This window comes from Python bivittatus, unplaced genomic scaffold (genome assembly GCF_059951505.1).
Source record: "Python bivittatus isolate LINGU-HERP-01145 unplaced genomic scaffold, Pbiv_v1 ctg000070_np1212, whole genome shotgun sequence".
Classification (NCBI taxonomy): domain Eukaryota; kingdom Metazoa; phylum Chordata; class Lepidosauria; order Squamata; family Pythonidae; genus Python; species Python bivittatus.
The window spans coordinates 35,887,646-35,906,666 of NW_028277034.1; the positions used below are offsets into that span (position 1 = coordinate 35,887,646).

The 19,021-nt window shown below is 39.3% G+C and overlaps 1 long non-coding RNA gene across 3 annotated transcripts in view; it reads left to right on the forward strand.

Moving 5' to 3' along the window:
* Positions 1-58: 58 nt before the first annotated feature.
* The window catches only part of LOC148216875 (uncharacterized), a 28,792-nt gene continuing 9,829 nt past the window's right edge, over positions 59-19,021 (forward strand). The window contains exons 1-2 of one of the 3 annotated variants that reach the window (XR_015794597.1): positions 59-123; positions 8,685-8,851. This is a non-coding gene — a long non-coding RNA (uncharacterized LOC148216875). Of the gene's footprint in view, positions 124-6,426; positions 6,651-8,684; positions 8,852-19,021 lie in introns of those variants that run through there. The other 2 variants (XR_015794596.1, XR_015794598.1) reach the window with 2 other exon arrangements.

Sequence of the window (19,021 nt, forward strand, 5' to 3'; positions counted from 1 at the left end):
CATCGCCCGGGCCTCGGAGGCTGGGACTGAGATGGCCGGGGAGAGCATGCGTAGACTGGGACGTTCTGACTCCTCCCCTACTTTTAGGTACGAATGGGATCGTCCGCAGGAAAGAGATGGAAGGTTGGTTTGTTCGGTGGAGGGGTGAGCGGATATCAGCGATATCGGGAAGTGGACGAATAAAGTAGTTATTCTAAATAGTCTTAGAGGATGGCGGGATTCTCGTGGCTCAGTTCCAAGCTAATTCAGGTTCCGAGACTCTACACTCAACCCATATGGATTGCTTTTAATCTGAAAATCCTCTTCTAGTTGTGATTATACAGGGGATGGTCAATATATACTGCTCGATATTGCAGCAAGTATTGGCTGATATTCTCAGAAGCCTTTAGAGAGTGCTGCCTCTAAAGATTTGCTTTAAAGCTGGGCTTCTTCTGAGGCAGTTCTGCACTCTTGCCCTTCCGCTGCTTTCAAACCTGAAACGCTTTATTGACGGTGCTAGTTTGACCTTGGATGCTGCTGTTTCTATGGTTATAGCCTCGTTGTCTTCACAGCTTTCTTCCCATTCCTAGCCCGTTTGGTATGAAGCAAGTTACAAAAGATTGAGTATTTATTAGGTTCAAAAGATTTTACTGTAGTGGCTCAGCTTCATCTCTTCCTCTTTCTTTGAAACTAAGTTGGAACAATCTTGTTAAACTACAATGCAGCCCACAGTGTAGTAACTGGTTAAGTTAATGGGAAAATGCACTTGTGATGGATGGGAGTGTATATTTGTAAAATTCTTAATGCCCCTATATAATGTTTACTTCTTTGTTAATAACTGTATCTAATAATTAAGATAATTATTATCATCTTTGCCAATAATATCCTTATCTTCATATCTTAATATTAACAGAACAACTTATTTCCATCCATCTTCACAATATGTTCCATCTTGAATCCATTTAGTTGCTTCTTACTCAGTTCATATATTGTTAGAATCAATAGTATAATACTGAAATTATTGATGTTTAGAGGCCTAGCTTTTCAGAAAAAAAAGTGTGAGCAATAATTTCAAAGCAGTAGATTCCACGTGAGAACCTATTACTAGAATCCACAGAGAAATCTAGCGAGTTGAACAGAGGAGGTATTTTTCTGCTCAGTCTTAAGACAAGGATTGTCCACCAAAGTTAACAAATGTCTCAGCCCATTAACTGAGCCAACATGAAGTTCAGATTGAAAAAAAGGGATGTTTTACTCATAAATCGTCAGAGTTGTTGATATTTCTATTTATTTCATATGGCCCAACAGTATCCCCTAGAACATTTCATAAGTTGGCCTCGTAATGGGAGGCCTGAAAAAGCCAGAATTGATCTTTTTTATTTTCCAGAATGCTTCTCTAAAATAACTATTTTTATAGATAGCAGCCAGCGTCTAATAATAGGGTTATTAGAAAGGTGGGCTCAGCCACCTAGTAATTTCTGGATTTTTTGCTTTATTTCTGCTTTTATAAAACTATGAGAGAAGTGCTCTAAAAAGAAAGGACTCAAGAGGGGAAAAAGGAACCTATCTATTTGGCCCTTTTCAGATTAAATGTCTTCTATACCTGGAGACTAGACTATTGTTTGAAATTCTTAAAATCTTCCTCATGTGCAGGGATGTGCAGTGATACAGCTGCCCCTTGTGTTTAGTGCAATGTTTGTTAAATTCTATATTTCTGCCAGGAAAATCCAAAGTACCTTACTTTCTAGTTTTCCCATAGCTGAAATAGAAAGCCTTTTACAGAAGAGTTTGAAATCCTCAATTGAACTAAGGCACAAAGAAATAACCAATGAGAGACCAGTCCTCACCAACCTGCACCAATTGGAAGTCAGCTTGGCTAAAGACCAATCACAAGTCAGGACACCTGGCTATAAAAACAGGAACCCAGTCAGTCCTTGTTCAGTTGCTTGTTGTCTGCATAGTAGATCATCTTTCCTCTGAAGATGCCAGCCACAGTTGCCTGTGAGATTTAGGAAATCTGTTGTCTGGACCATGGTCACTAAACCTTGAAGCCCAACACTGCCCAAACTCAAGCTGCCTTATTCCCAAGTAATTGAGTAGTAGGATCTCAGCCATCTTAAACCAAATTAAACAATGTGGCTGTGTGGTGGCTTGGACTTGATTCTAAAAAGGCACTTCAGAGCATATAGGAGTATGAATGTAGGACTTGTTTGCAATGCTTTAAAGAAGCATCATCTTTTCCTGGAGTAGCAGGGCTGTTCTCTGCGGCTGCTATGCAATCCTGGGAAAAGGTATAGCTGAGCAGTTACTATGTCCACCCCTCCATACGTTCTAAAGTACTTTCAAAATCCTGAGCACTATGCAGTCCTATTAAACAGCACAAGTAGAATAAGTCAGCGTTGACTACATTTATAGCAGCATCAAGGTTATCAGGAGGGAGGGGGAGCATTCCTGGAGAGGTTACAGAGCAAGCGCTTCCTCAGCCTGCAGCAGGACCGTGAGAATAGGAAGAAGCTGAGACTGGCCCCTCCCTAGAGTCTCACAGGGTATATCTACTAGTTGCTTTAGTAAAGGGTTTAGTCTGGCGAGATTCTGTCTATTAGGTGCAAGTTAATAGAGGAACTATACTGGACTGGACCACCTCATTGTCATTCTTGGGCTGGGCCTGACATCCACTCACCCAAAGGATTTATTTGGGGCACAGTTATTCTATCCTCATTTTACTGATGGAGGATACATTTTCCTTCTGGTGCTAGAAGAATATTCTTATTACATCCAATTTAGGGCAAAGCTAATAATAAGTTACTTTTATTATTATGAGAGACAATATCCTATTGTCTCTCATTTGCAATTTAAAACTGGTATTGAGGACCTTAGGAGCTTATTATTTGCTTGAGCAATGGCCTCGAGCAAAGTGATTTGAGAGGCAGCTACCTTTGGTACTGTTCTGATCTATGCAACATAACATCCAAATATAAATATATTTTCCTGATGTTTTGTTTATATGTTACAAGCTAAAGGTCAGAAAGGAGAGGAGTTTAAGAATTGTGTTTGTAAAGCAGCTGCTATAAATGTAGTCAATGCTGACTTATTCTACTTGTGCTGTTTAATAGGACTGCATAGTGCTCAGGATTTTGAAAGTACTTTAGAACGTATGGAGGGGTGGACATAGTAACTGCTCAGCTATACCTTTTCCCAGGATTGCATAGCAGCCGCAGAGAACAGCCCTGCTACCCCTGGAAAAGATGATGCTTCTTTAAAGCATTGCAAACAAGTCTTTCCGTTGTCTCCTTTTCTTTTTGAAACTGCACAATTGCCTAGGGCCTGTATTTTGAACAGAAAGAAGCTGGGGAGAGGATCACTTTGAGAACAAGGGCTAAAATATGAATTGGGCCAGTTATGTTTTTTTCCTGCTAGGATTTGCTGTAATAATTTGTAACCCAGGAAGGAAGCCATTGTACAGAAGGCTGGGATATTGATCAAACAGAGGGCAACTGGCAAGCTCTCTAGTAATGATTTGCTGTGTCATCTGCAATGCTTTCTTTAACTGTAATGGATTCCAAATCATACTTAGGACCTTTCCTCCATTGCACCTAACCACAGCATAAACATGCTGTTGCAATTTTCTGCCATATCCTCATGACAATGCTTTAATTTCATCCTCAACCCATACGTGAAACAACTTAAACTTGTCTGTAGTTGTTCCAACATTAACTTCCTCTTTAAGCAGGCAGCAAAATGTGGCAGTTTTATTGTGGGTACAGTCTGACATGCTCTACCAAACATTCAGTAAGTGTCACCATCAAGTGACATATAGGAGGCGGAATCAGCTTGCCCCTGATTGGCCAGTTTAGACAGTTATAGGCATACCTCTGTCCCTCTGGTTCCTGGGTGCCTCTCCCAGGGCTATTCTGCTTTGGGCAGCTGGAGAGTTTGCTGCTTCCAAACTGGGCTCTCTCCTAGTTCTATCCAGGTCTGTGAACTGACCCACTGAACAGCAACTGATCAGTGATTATATGGAAGGCAGGGGGAGTGCTGTATAGGGAAATGAAAGAGAAATAATTGGTCTCTGCTGCTTCATGACACATCTTTCTCCGTATCTGAAACCTGTTGCTTGTGCTTTTTCTGGACATGGAATTAGTGCCATTCCAGGAGAATGTTAAGTCTTTTGTGAGAGATTTTAGGGAGGCTGAGCAAGTAGTGGAAGGGAGAGTAGACATAAACCATAGGTAGGTATGTCAGTTGGCAGCTTATTTTATAAGCAGCAATTTAGCACAGGTGGCGGGAAACCCAGGAAGAAACATTTCAAATTATTCAAAGGAATTCCACCTTAGTAAACATTAAAATGAGAAATTCTTCCTACATTTTCCAAGATTCTGTATTTACCCCAAGAATAGTGTTAAAGATACCTTTCTGAAGTCTATGTAGTTCTTGCTTCCTTGATCGTGACTAGCTGTATGAGGCTTGACCTCTGTGTTCAAAAGTAGGAACATTTCCCACACGATACACTGGTGCAAAAGCAGAGGCAGTTCTTATAGATGCTGAGACCACCAGATTAGCCATCTATCAGAACTCACCACCTTTCCAATGTAAGCACCCCATGTTAAACGATGTTTTCCTGTTGGCTGATGATGTTTTGTGGGAAGGGAGAGAAATGAAGTCCTATGCAGGTAGTCCCCAGTTTAGGAACGAGTTCCATTCCCAAGGTCTGCCCTTAAGTCAAATTTGTATGTAATCCGGAATAGTATTATTGTATAATACTGTATAAGTAGTTTTGTGCAATTCACTCGAATCACTGTGCATTTAACTTGAATTTTGCTACAGTACCTGTACCTTAACATTCCATATTTAAATAAATAAGCTCAGCACCATTTGCCAGAATCAAGGATGGTTGTGGTGGTAGAGAGCAAATTTTGTGCTAGCATAGTTTTTTGCTGCCTTAAGGACTGGTGGGTAGAACTTTAATTTGGCCATGAGAAGAACCCTTCAGCCTCCCTTTAATAAATATGACACCTAGTGCCACTAAAGCCAGAATAGAGTGGTGATGCAATACTGGCTACCTCTCCTTAATAAGGGGGATATAAGCAACCATGGTATCTTGCACAACTAACTGTAAAAATTGCAGTTGCATAAGACTAGTCCTGAAAGTGTTACTGGTCAGATTGATGGTAGTAGTGTTCTTGCACAATTTCTTGAAGATTAAAAAAATAAAAGCAGTAAAAAGTACTAGCACTCTTCCAAAAGAATACTAAACCCATGTTAAAAACCAGGAATAGCCCTGAGTTTAAAAAGAACCTGGATAAGACCTAATAAACGCTATGGAAAGTATTGCTTTGGCATTATGCAGCAAATACCTCTCTGGAACTGAGGCATCTGCTCTTTCCTGGAGCCCAAACAAAAATGGCCCTGGAGGAGAGTGCCCAGAAATTACAGGGGAAGGAGCTTGCCCACAGAAGTCCGAAGTGACCCATGGGAGCTGGGTACTTTCCCGTTGCTGACCACCTTAACAACCAAATGGTCAGTGAAGCATATGAGATCTTACTGATGGCACAAATTGTGGTGGGTGAAGAGGGAAAACATTACTTTAAAACTGAACAGTTGACTTTAAAATGCCTCAGGTATGGACTGGGCATGAGATGAAGGTAGGGTCATGCGGACATGGGCAGTTAGCAGGACATGTTCATGCTATGGTTCATGCTGTGAAAGTACCCTGAGTACTTGGGTTCACATATTGCAGTACGCTGTAATTTTGTTAAGTGTTTGTTGAATAAACCACAATGAACTGCATTCAAACATCACGCTAAACACTCTCCAGCAGTGGCTCACAAGTGAATGTTTTATTGCAGCACAGTGTATGTATGTTTTTCTCCTAAAGGGAGCAGTCAAAGCTTTGGATATAAGAGGACTCTTTCCTTCTCTGCAGCGAATCTAATGTCTCTTTAATAACACTGAGTCTTCATAATAGTCTTTATTGTACACTAAGGGGCTATTTAAAGCCTTAGGAGTTGCAGAAAGTTCTTTGTGATTAGTTACTCATCTCTTGTAATGGGTTTTCCTTCAAAATGGAGGTGGCAGCCTGGTAGGAGAAGATCTGGATCTTACAATGTATTTTAATACTTATATGAATCTCAACAACAGGATCTAGTGAAGACGTCTGGGATGCTTCCTCTGGATGAATACCTTAAAATGATAAATGTTACATCATGCTCAGGGCCTTTCCCCAGATGCATATAATCATGGCATAAACATGGCCTGGCAACTTTTTTTCCCCTGCCATGTCGTCATTTCTAGCCCTTGCTTTTTCATGTTTCATGCATGAGAAAAATTCTCATTTGGTTTTTCTGCAAGTCATAAATGGCCCCTGGGTGGCACCAAAACAATACAGAGGAAGAAATGTTCAATGTGCCAGATGATGCAGTAGTAACAGAAGCAGAGCTAACAAAACAACAGAACATAGGCACAAAAAGAAAAGTAACAAGCAGTCCCTTCTAAGAAGATATGAAGAGCTCTGCTGGTTCAGCCACTGACCCATCTAACACACTTTTCTGTATTCCACAGTAGCCAACCAGGTGCACCAAGATGTTCATAAATTTGGACATGAGGATGATCACCTCTTCCATCATTGTACCTTAGCAATTAACATTCAAGGCATGCCCTCTGTGATTTTAGAGGTAACAAACTTCATCAAAATTACTAGCTGTTAATGTCCCAGTTAATCCAGTCCTCTTTTAAAATAATTTAAAGTGGTGGTCAACACCACATCTGATGGCAGTATCAGTGTGAGTATGCATTGTGTAAAAAGTACTTCCTTGTATTGGTCCTTGCTGCAATTAGGTTTAATGGACAACCCCTTGTTCTAATATTGTGAGAATGGAGAAGAAGTTCTCTTACCCATATTTTTCCTTTCATGCGTGAGTTTAGATACCACTCTCATCTTTCCCCTGGCCGCCTTTACTTAAAGTTAAAAAGAACCAGACGCTGTTGTCTAGTGTGCCAAAGTGGTATAGCAAGTACTGTGTTTAACTAGGTTTGAAAGTTAACCATAGAAGTTCGCAGGGCCAATCACTTTCTGTCATGCCAATAAACCTATCTCATGGGATTATTGCAAGTATTAAATTGGAGAAGGGAGTTTTCCACCTTGAGATCTTGGAAGGAAAGGGTAGGAAATAAATCAAATAACCTCTCCTTGTTAGGTAAGTGTTCTAGCCCCAAATTATTTGTTATTCCACGCAATATAAAAATAGGAAACAATTCACAGGTGTTTGCAGAAAGATCTCTTGCCCTTAAAATAAATTACAGGAGTATAAATGCTGTTAAGTATTGCCTCTTTCTACATATATCATATTACATGTTCTATTCTTTTAAGTGGCTTACAGATATTTAATTATTTTAGAGGTTTTCTTGCACTGATTTATTGGGGCATACTTACATAAAACAAAATTATAGAATAGATCCTTCAGTGATAAATTATAAATTTCATGGAAGAATTCTCATTTTATAGTATAAATGCTCACTTAGCAGTTTAAACATGCAGAGTTACAACTCCTAAAGAAAGTGCTAATATATCAAGTATAATAAATCATTTAAAGATTTTGTTTCAGAAAACTGTAGCTTTAGAAAAACTATCCACTTTTTCACAATTGCTTATTTCATGGAATTTATTTAACATACTTTTTTTTGTTTTGTTTTGTCTGTGCTCAGTCATTGCTGACCCTGCAGTGACTGCTTGGACGAGTCCTTGCAGTTTTCAAGGCAATTGTTTTTCGGAAGTGGTTTGCCAGAGCCTCCTTCCTAGAGCAGAGCCCAGCTGGCGAGCGCAGGAGGCGGGGTTTCCGTTGCTTCGCGCCCTTTTCGGGCTTACCGGCAACTGCTCCCAACTCCTTTTTGCAAGGCGCCGCCAGCATTTTTCCTCCCATGGGAGTGAGAGTCCCCATTTATCTACTCATGTGAGTTTTCGACCTGTTGGGTTGACAGGAACTGGGGAGGAAACAGGAGCTCACCCTGTTTAGTGCGAAGGCTGGACTCGAACCGCCGAAGCGTCAGCCATTTCTGGCCGGCAACTTTCAGCGTCATTAAGCCACTGCGCCATCTTTTGCCATTTTGCATGAGGTGTTTCAGACCATAAACAGCTGATTTTGCTGATAGAATGTAAGCCACAGCGGGAACATTTCTGGCTGACCAATGTTACAAAATAACTTTAAATAAATAAATCTTGGGGAGACTTCTTAATGCCACAACAATGAAAGTGAGTTGGTGATAGACTTAATTTTTAAACGCTCCCATCCTTTATTTACAGAATTCAGATATATAAGATGGAGTGCCTTTTCCCCCAAGAGACGTATTTTGTTACCTTCTGAAAATGCACTTAAGGATAAAAGTGTTTCTTAGTGACTAGGTTCATATGTCATGTTAAGCCATAAGCAAACTCTGTTGTATGAAACCAGGCATTATGGTTTATAAATAATGGTGTATGGTGCATAATATGTGGAAAATTCAGCAGAAATTGTGGCTTATTCAACAAACCTCATTCATTGCCCACATCATAATATGGTTGTTTGGTTTTAGCCTAGCAGGTTGCATAAATCCAGCCATTCTGATTTATAAACCAAGGTTTATGACTATATGTGAATCCAGTTGTGGCTTAGTGTGATGTGAGCCATGCAGAATGGCTTAATTTTCTAAAAGTGGCACTCCTCTCTCTCCAGGCATTGCAGATCTGTACATTCTGTTCTCACCCTTTCATGACTGGAGAAGCATTGGCGCCTGGGTGCCATGCTTCCTAAAAATAGTCTGGATTGCTACAGCAGGAAGTCATTCTACTGAGAAGAGGTTTGACTTCTGCTCTCTTGTTGCTGGTTGTTTGCATGTACAGGTATGACTGTTGCTCAGTGTGTTCCACAAAATAATACCAATTATCTTTCTATTTCTTAAAGGCAGAATATATGCAGCATTAGGGATACATGGTATTCATAAGTCTCATAGCACACACATATGTACACACGTATCTGGGAATGGTTCAAACCTGTGGGACTTGAGGAAGTGGACTGTGAGCTCAGCCACCTGCTCTTTAGATCCATGCCACTCCTGGCTTGTGAAAGCAGCCCGGGGGGGGGTCGTGTGAGTGGGCTCTAGTGGTGGTTAATTCTTCTTTGAGGGAGGGGGTTGTTCCTTTACCTCTTAAAGAGGTCTTGGTGCACCCCCTCCTCAAGGAGCCATCTCTGGATTCCACCATACTGGACGATTTTCATCCAGCATCTGACCTCCCCTTTCTTGAGAAGGTGGTTGAGAAGGTGTTGTGCAGCAGCTTCAGAGGGCCTTAGATGAAGCAGTTTATCTGGATCCTTTTCAGTCAAGATTCAGGCCCGGGTATGCGGCAGAAACAGCATTGGTCACACTTTTGGATGATCTCTGGCATGGGTGGATGGAGGTTGTGCGTCCATCCTTGCCCTACCTGACCTCTCTGCTGCTTTCGATGCATCAACCATGGTATCCTTCTGGATCGGTTCAGGGGACTGGGGATGGGTGGTACAGTGCTGTGCTGGTTTGCTTCCTTTCTCTGGGGTCGATTCCAGTCAGTGATAATTAAGGAGGAGTGGTCCCGCCCTCGGCCACTATTATGTGGGGTGCCACAGGGTTTGGTGCTCTCCCTTCTCCTATTTAATATCTACACGAGGCCGCTGGGTGAGCTCATCTATCGCCACTATACATCTCTGTCCCTGACGAATTAGGTGATGCTGTGAATGCCTTATCCTGGTGCCTGGAGGCTGTGAGGGTCTGAATGGAGAACAATAGGCTTCAACTGAACCCTGGCAAGACTGACTGGGTTTGGGGTCTTGCTGGTTCTGGGACTATACCATCTTTGGTGCTGGATGGGGTGGCATTGCCCCAGGCAAACCTGGTGTGCAATCTGTGGGTCCTCCTAGACTTGCGACTCCTGTTCAAAGAACAGGTGGCAGTCATGGCTAAGAGGGCCTTTGCACAGCTTCATATTGTATATCAGGCCCCTTCCTGGATTGGGAGGCTCTGCTCACAATCACTCATGTCCTAGTCACCTCCAGATTGGACTACTGTAATGCACTCTACATGGGGCTGCCCTTGAAAAGTATCCGGAAGCTTCAACTGAAGCAGAATGCAGTGGTGCAGGCAGTTATGTGTGCTCCTAGAAGAACACATATTACACTTTTGCTTTGTGAGCTGCATTGGCTGCCAGTTTGCTTCCGAGTCCAATTCAAGGTGCTGGTTTTGACCTTTAAAGCCATTCATGACATGGGGCTGAGTTATCTGAGGTTATCTCTCCCCAATTACATCAGCCCGCCCCATTAGATCTGGCAGGGAAGTTATGCTACAGGTTCTATTGGCCAGGGACTTGCACTTGGTGGGTCCCGGGAGGTGGGCCTTCTCTCCTGTGGCTCCTCCTTGTAAAATATTCTCCCTCCTGAAGTTAGGCCCGCACCTTCCCTACTATCGTCTAGGAAGTCCCTCAAGACCTGGTTGTGTCATCAGGCCTGGGGGTCTTTGGGAACTGGAGACATTCTCAGATGGCTCCACTATGATTGATATTCTGCTCTCTGTGGGGGTTTGTATATTTTAAAATTTTTGATAATTTTTATTTTAGTAATTACTGTACTTTTTATCTTTTTATAATGATTGTTTTTAAACTATTTACTGTTTTATATAATTGTTGTATGCCACCCAGAGTTGCTTTGTGTGAGATGGACAGCTATATAAATGTGACAAATAAATAAAATATGTATTAACATACCCTACAGATGCAGTTGCTTCTCTGATGCTGTAGTACAAAAGTGTGTTACATAAAATAATTGAACTGGACTTTTAGATGGCATTCCATAATCCAGTTTTAATCATTATTACTTCATACAAAGTGGACAGATTACTGCTGGGAACATCAATGTTTGTGTCAGGTCACTTCTAATCCAAATGGCTGAAACAATCTTTGAGTGATTCTTTCTTTCCTACCCTCCCTCTCATATAACCCAAATCCTGATAGGAATAAAAGTGCCATACAACTAGACCTGTTTTATGGATGCTTGTCTGTAATGTTTTCAGATATCTGCCAAAGAAATCCCAGGTGCGCTGACCTTTATGGTAGCCATTCTGGGTCTAGGCTTTCTCCACATCTCTTTTTCTATAAACTTTAACACACTCTTAATTCATTTAATGAAGGTCTGTTCTAGATACGGGTTCTACTTGAAGTTAATTTTGTTTCAGTAATTAAGACATTTTTGTTGTGGTGGTATCTTCATTGTGAAATGCAGCCCACAACTAATTGGATCGGTGCTAAGTAGAGGTATGCACAGAATGGGAAATGTGCTTTGCTCCATACATACAACAAAGATTGTGCTCTGTTCTGGGATGGCCAGTTTTTGGATGGAGCAGGATCCATAACTGCCTGTTCAGGGTTCCATCAGTCCAGAACCTGGAACAGATCTGGAAATTCCAGACATAGCAGACAGTAGGGTTTTGAAGCAGGCAGGGGACCATTAGATGGCAGCAGAGAACTACAGAAAATACCTCTGACTCTTTGCTGCTCTCTCCTGATTACTGGGAGAGAAGAATCAGATTCAATACCCGCCCCAGTATTTCAAGAAGTATGTACTCTTTCCCCCTTTGGGGGAGTCTGGCTGTGAGAAAAAAAAGGAAAAAGGAATTTTCAGTTTCTTCTTGAAAGAAATACAAAGCCTGCACAGAGACATATATTAAAAAAATCTCTCCCTGCCTGGCTACTGTTCAATCTCAATTTAGAATATGTTTACAGTTAAGCTAAAACAGGATGGCATATCATCATCATCATCATCATCATCATCATCTGGAGCACTGCTGTTTCAGATTCTGTCCACCATTTCAGATTTCAGACAGAGCAAATCATAAGGAGTATGTTGATCTTGCTTTCCGTTCTGATCCTCTGAAAACATGCCTATCTTTTTATGAGTTTATTTTACATAAACAAAATTTTATTTGATCTTCCTACAGAAGTGAAAAAGATCAGTTCCAAGATTTTATATGTATTTCATCAGTGCATATGTGAAATGTGATTTAGAGGTATTTGAAGATGCAAAGATAAGCTATCTCTTTTTAAACCAATGCAAGTATGATTTAGATTTGTACTCCTGCAAAAGAAATTGAGGGTGACCGATATTAAATTCTTAACCAAGAATGCACTAAGGTGTGGTATGCAAGCTTTGGTGATATACTTTATTATACTCATTTGACCCAAAAGTTAAAAACTCAGCTTTGTAGGTGTCTACGTTTCAGAATATTTATTTTTATGTAAAATAATAATCTTTTACAGAATCCTAATGCAATTTAAATATAATGCATCCATCTTTCTGCTCTTTTTAAAATGCTGTTGCATCAGAAACCACAGGCATATTTTAAATCAGAAGCAAGAAAAATTAAATGGTAAAACCATGTAACAATCAAAGCAATGGAGTGCTTAAAGTCATTGGAAGATTTCCTTGTACATAAAGACACTAAATTAATGAAGTGTTACTTGTTCCAGTTACTCGTTCAACCTCCCTCAGCGCAAACATTCCTCTGAAACAGTGGACTGTAAAGACAGTTTGAAGTCATACACAGAAATATTAGTTTGACAGTCTGAATGCTACCAGTCACTTGTCCCAACTTTTAGAATTTAATTAATATCCCAACTGAAGTTTCAAGCGATCAGTACCAAAGTATAAAGTGGCTGCATCATATGTTGAAAAAATAGCCTGAGTTTAAGAAAATGTAGTGGTTTAATCATATGTCTTTAACCATTGCATTTTATTTATGCATTTATTTTATGTACATTGTGATTTGTTTATCAGACTCAGTTTCATACACACACACACACACACACACACACTGCTTTGAGACGACTCTTTCATTCTACATTTACGTAGTTGTTGTTTATATTATTTATGAATTTGTGTATAGGTAGTCCTCACTTACCGACACTAGTTGGGACCGGGAACTCTGTCACTAAGGATGCAGTTGTAAGGCACAATGTCACGTGACTATACCGACCTACAACAGTTCCAACAGTCCCAGTTGCTGTCATTAGATGAATCCTGTGTGGTCGCAGTGTCTTGCGGTCACATGATCGCCATTTGCAACCTTCCGGCTTCCTCATTGACTTAGCTTGTTAGAAGTTGGCAGTGAAGTTTCCAAATGGCAATCACATGACCACAGGATGCTGCGACACCATAATTGTGAGCCAGTTGCCAAGTGCCCTAATTGCAATCACATGACCACAGGGATGCTGCAATGGCCACAACTATGAGGACCTGTCGTAAGTACCCCTTGTTAAGCCCTGCCATAACTTCAAATGGTTGCTCAATGAGTGTATGTTAAGTGAGGACTACCTGTAATTATGTAATGATATGCAAATAGCATTAATGGCATAAATAAAGTAATTTACATCATTTGCCTCATGGCAATCATGTAATCTTTGATTTATCTGATTTTAGGGCATAACAACACTTTTCTCCAATTTTTCTTTAAAATGAGGTTTCACTGTGTTCGATTTCACTTAGTAAACATGTATAAGTTTTCTTGTTCCTACACTCATTACAAAGGCTTAAATCAAACCATTCCTGTTTTGAAAATAGAAGGGGAATAAATAATATCATAGATCTATTTCTCAGTTTCCATTGAATAAGCTAGGTTAAACTGTTGGATTCCTAATGTACCAGTAGCCTATGCATACTTAGAGTTCTTCTGCATGGCAGTAGCTGATTGCTGTCATCCAGTGTAGGCAATGGCAGAAGAATAAGATGGCTTACAATAGGTGCAAACCACATTTCTAATCCCTATGATGCCTTGTCAGTGAAGCAAAATAGGGGTTCTGTCCACATGAGAAGTTAGAAGAGGTGGGATGAGGAAAACGTTTGGCACCTGTAAATTCTTGCACTTGCTGAATTCTTCAATCCCATGGAGAGATCACTTAGGGATGGTAGGATTCCATCACTTGTTTCCCCTGCTCCTTCTGCTACTCTTTTCTCTTCACCTCTTCTGCCATTTTTGGCAAGAAAATTGGGGGGAGGGGGAGAAAGGGGCTCATGATCTTCTGCTATCAGCTGTCTGATCCTGTAGCATGTTCCCTCTATAGGACTGGAGGAGTGGCATCAAAAAAGCAATTCTTCCCCACTTCTCTCCTTGGGGACAGGAAAGGCAAGGGAGAAGAGGTGAAGCAGGTCTTTTGGGTGTCACTTTGTCTGGCACCAGAAAGACCCCATCCCTTCCCCTCCCAGGTCCATATAGTTTTCTTGGCAAAAATACTGAAGTGCCACAGTTGTCTTCCTGGATTTTCCAATTTCCCAGTCTAGCTTACAGCTCCGGTATTCCTTGGTAGTCTCCCATTCAGGTATTAACCAGGCCTACTTATCTTCTGAGCCCAGAAGCTTAGGGTGCTACCATATGCAGAAAAGTTGTCTTATTTTACAAGCAATTCATTTGAATTATGTATTAATTTGTTTTGTTGTTTGTGACCCTCCCCATTTTGAGAATGAGGCCTCTGGTCAATGCATAAATGGGGCTCTTCAGACAGTCACTCATGCCCTGGTCACCTCACAATTGGAGTATTGCAATGTGCTCTACATGGGGCTGCCCTTGAAGACCACTGGGAAGCTACAGCTGGTTCAAAATGCAGCAGTGCGAGCAGAAGAGGCACCTCTTGGTGTGCCCGTGTGTCACCCCTGTTACATGAGCTACATTGGCTGCCAGTTGGCTTCTGAGTGCAATTCAAGGTGCTGCTTATTAGCTATAAAGCCCTGTATGACATAGGGCCTGGATATCTGACATACTGCTTATCTCCAGTTGTTTCTGCCCACCCAGTATGTTCCAGCAGAGTGGGTGTGTTCCAGGTCCCCTCCATTAATCATTGCCATCTTGTGCGATATAGGAAGCATGCCTTCTTTGTTGCAGCCCCCACCCTCTCGGCCCCCAGAGATAAGGATGGTGCCCTCTCTCCTGGGGTTCTGGAAAACTTTGAAAACCTGGCTTTGGTCCCAGGCCTGGGGTTGGTTTATTATTTGTTCAATGGCTTGTTTTGTTGTTTTTGCTGTCTGTTAGATTATTTTAGTCTGGGCTGTCTGTGTGATTCAATGCTTTTAGCTGCTTTTATGTTTTCCCTAGTTTTGTATGCCACCCAGAGTCCACTGGAGATTGGCAGCCAATAAATGTAAATAAATAAATAAATAATATACAAACTCTTTTATGGACACACAAGTATAGATCACAAACACATTTGTTAGGGGTGAAAGTCTTCAGAGTTGGTTTCACTAAGATTTGTCAGCTAGGGAAACTGGGGAACCCACGTTTCTTGCTATGATTATAACCTTTTTTATGTCTAATTTTCATTTTAAAGAAGACTATATTTCAAATTCAAAGTCCTCTTATTTTGGGGTAGGTATTGTAATTTCTCTTGCATTGCTTGCTTGCAGCTGTAGGAAGACTTTTTTTAAAAAAAGAAGATAACACTGAAATCACTGAAATTCAGCTTTTACACAAAGAAGCAGAAATCTTAAAGAGAAATATGTAGAAAAAGAAGAAATTTGACAGAGAAGGAAATTCACTTTATCATGTATAGACAAGGGTTAAATATAAAATTCTTCAAGATGCAAAGGAAAGAGGAGGACTAGGACTGCCTGATTTAAAATTGTATTTTGTAGCCTGCTGTTTGGTTTGGATGAAAGAGTGGGTGCTGTCAAGAAATAAGAGAACGTTAGAATTAGAAAGACACAACCTGACGTTTGGATGGCATGTCTTTTTATGGTACAGAAAAGATAAAGTTAATGGAGATTTTTAAAAGCCATTATGTTGAAAGTGTGATATTATGAATATGGAATAGATATAAACCCAGACTATGCCCAAAAATACCTTCATTGGTTTTAGGACAAGAAGCATTTTACAGAAAAGAAACAGCAGGCAAAGAGAAATGATTAACATATCAAGATTTGTTAGAACAGGAATGTGGAGAATTTAAAATGAAGTCAAGAGAATGATTGACTGCACAGCGGTTTAGTTTTCAGTGGTTTTCATATGCACAGTTAAGAGAGAGAATATAGATAAAGTAACTGGTATTGAACAATGTAAGACGGAATTTGAAATTAAATTATGTACCATTGATGAACATTTGATTGCTAAAATGTATAAGCTTCTGTTGATATTTGAAATGTAAGAAGAAGTTAAAGAGTGCATGATAAAATGGGCTAAGAATTTTGGTTATAATATACAGATGGACCAATGAGAGAGAATGTGACTAAAAGGTGTGAAATTAACATTGTATTACAATTTAAGAGAGAACTTTTATAAAGTTCTGTACTGTTGGTATATGACACCAGAGAAATTATCTAAGATGTATAAAGGCACTTCTAATCAATGTTAGAAATGGAAAATGTGAAGGGACATTTTACCATGCATGGTGGACTTGCGAAAAAGCAAAAAAACAAAAACATGATGATGCAAAGATTAAAGATTAATATTTGGATAGAATCAGAACTTTTTTTATTGGGACTTATGGATAGCCAATTAAAAAAGACTTATGGAAGACTGATTTTGTATATGGTATCTGCAGTGAGGCTACTATATGCACAAAGATGGAAAAAATACCCACAATCAAGGAATAGACCGTGAAGATGGCAGAATTTGCAGAAATGGCAAAATTGACCTGTTTGTTCAGGGATAAAACAATGTGCTTTCATAAAAGACTGGAAATCTCTTATGGACTTTTTGCTGAAAATGGAAAAAAATGAATTGATTTATGGATTTGCTGATTAAAAAGGGTTGAATATGGGAAGAAGGGAAACATGTAATGTAATCTTAAAGAGGGAGGAGGGTTATAAGTTTGTAACTGCTGCAAAGAAGATTGGAAGTTGTTTCTTTATGTATCTTTTTCTATCTGTATTGTTTCCTGCACTTTTTCTTTTTTCTATTTCTTAATATTTCTTTATATATTTTCATGTTTATCTTTTATCTATGTTAAAATCTCTAACAAAAATTACATGAAAAAATATATCCCTAGTACGTGCATTTTTCAGCTTCATAAGGTTTGTTCTGTTCTTCACACATCAATATTGTTTTTCTTTCAGTAAATCTCAGGTCATAATGAAGCCTATGGAACAGAACTGTACAGAGATAATGAGACTAATTCTTGGTCCAAGATTCCACTAGAAGCATTATAATCCTTAAGTACATAATGTTTTTATTTTCCACAGGGACATTCTAATGCATTTTACAGGAAAGCTAATGCAAGGAGTTCATAATTACAAGGAGCTAACGATAAGCAGTATTCATTTTTGTTTTAAACTGACAATCGTAGGATAATTGAGTTCTAGGTCCAGTGCTGCTACTCAGGGTGTATTATATTGTCACGTTCTACTTTCAAATGAAATGCAGTTAAAGCTATTTTAATTTGGTGAGTTCCTATTAAACTTGTCCCCTTTCATTTTATGTTACTTGCACAATAAATGCTGAAAGAAATAAAGGGAGTTGCCCACATAACAGGAGGAAACAATACTAAAAGCTTGCTCACCACAAAACTACGAGAGAACTTGCTGTGACAAAGTTCATGATGGACTTTTGGAACAGCCCATCAGTTCTATGTATGTTGCTTTAAAATCTATTCACATTAATTGTTAGTGTACTTTAAAATCAGAATAATAAAAAAAAAAGAATATACCTAATGTGGCCAGCTTACAAGACTGAATAATCCAGGCAATGTGATTGTTAAGGCCAAACTAAACAAAATTGATATCAACATCATCATCATCTGAGAATCACATTCAGCTAGGGATGACATACAGTTTTTGCCTTAAGAGAAAAAATAGATTTTATTTCATTGATACTTCTATTTAATTATAAAGAAGTTAGCATTATTCTGTAATCATGAATGTAATAGTTTTATTCTATTACATTAAATTTTACAATGTGATAACTTTTGGAGATCTTTGGAGGCAGCACTCAAAATCTTGGGTTGTGCATCTCTATCCAGAATCAACTCCCACCAGACCAGCAAAATCAGATTTCATGCACATTGATGGAGAAATTAAATCTTATAAACTTTATTTTTGGTCAGTAGCTGTCTTCATGCTTATCACTGCCAAAGACTACTTTTCCTAAATATACTTAGTTTTTCTTGTAAAAATATTTGATAGCCTTAGTATGTTCAAGAGTGTATGTGAATATGTATGAGCTTAGAATGTGCATCCCAAAATAGAAGAAAAATGATCGAAGAGATTGTCTTTGAAGTGGTTAAGACAGTTGGGCTTAAAACTGACTAGAATCAAACTAGCCTTGGGGAACGGGACTGCTAAAACGTTAGTGGCTCTTATTGCTATGAATGTATGTTACTAGTTTCAAATCCATAACGGTTATGAAATAAGGCTTAGATAATGCCTTCTCTTTTTCTCCACTGAAATTCAGTAAGCTATATCATGTAATTATCAGATAAACTGAAATATGAACAACCAGACATGTTTTATCATCTGTAGTCCTTCTTCACTGTAACAAACTGCATATTCATGACTTGTTCCTGTTTTTTCTTATTTGTAGCCTTAAATTGGCTTAAGTTGTTGCCCCCATATGGATTTTGGGATTTTTCTTTGACTAACAAGTTTGTTACTGCTTCCCTTTCTCATTTATCCATATGTCTAATTCAAAATTATACAGGGAAATTAACATTGTGGAAATTATCTTGAATATTTATATTAGCATTTTAATGTTGACATATTATTGCAAGACCATTGGCGTATCTCATCTATGGAGCATCTTGGACTTTAGCATATTGTTACTGTATACAGTTTAGCAGAGGTGTAATCCCTGAATGATTTTAAATAATAAACATGATAAAATGTAGTAAACTTGAGTTAAGTTTAAAATAGAATAGTTTATCCAACTGTAGCTGGGAAATGGAAAAAATCATCCAGGAAAAAGGCAGTGGCAAGCCACTAATGCATTGTTGCCAAGAAAACTGTATGAAGCAGAAAGCTCAACTTGAAATAAACCTTTTTAAAGAAAATACTGCACAAGTTACCCATTTGCA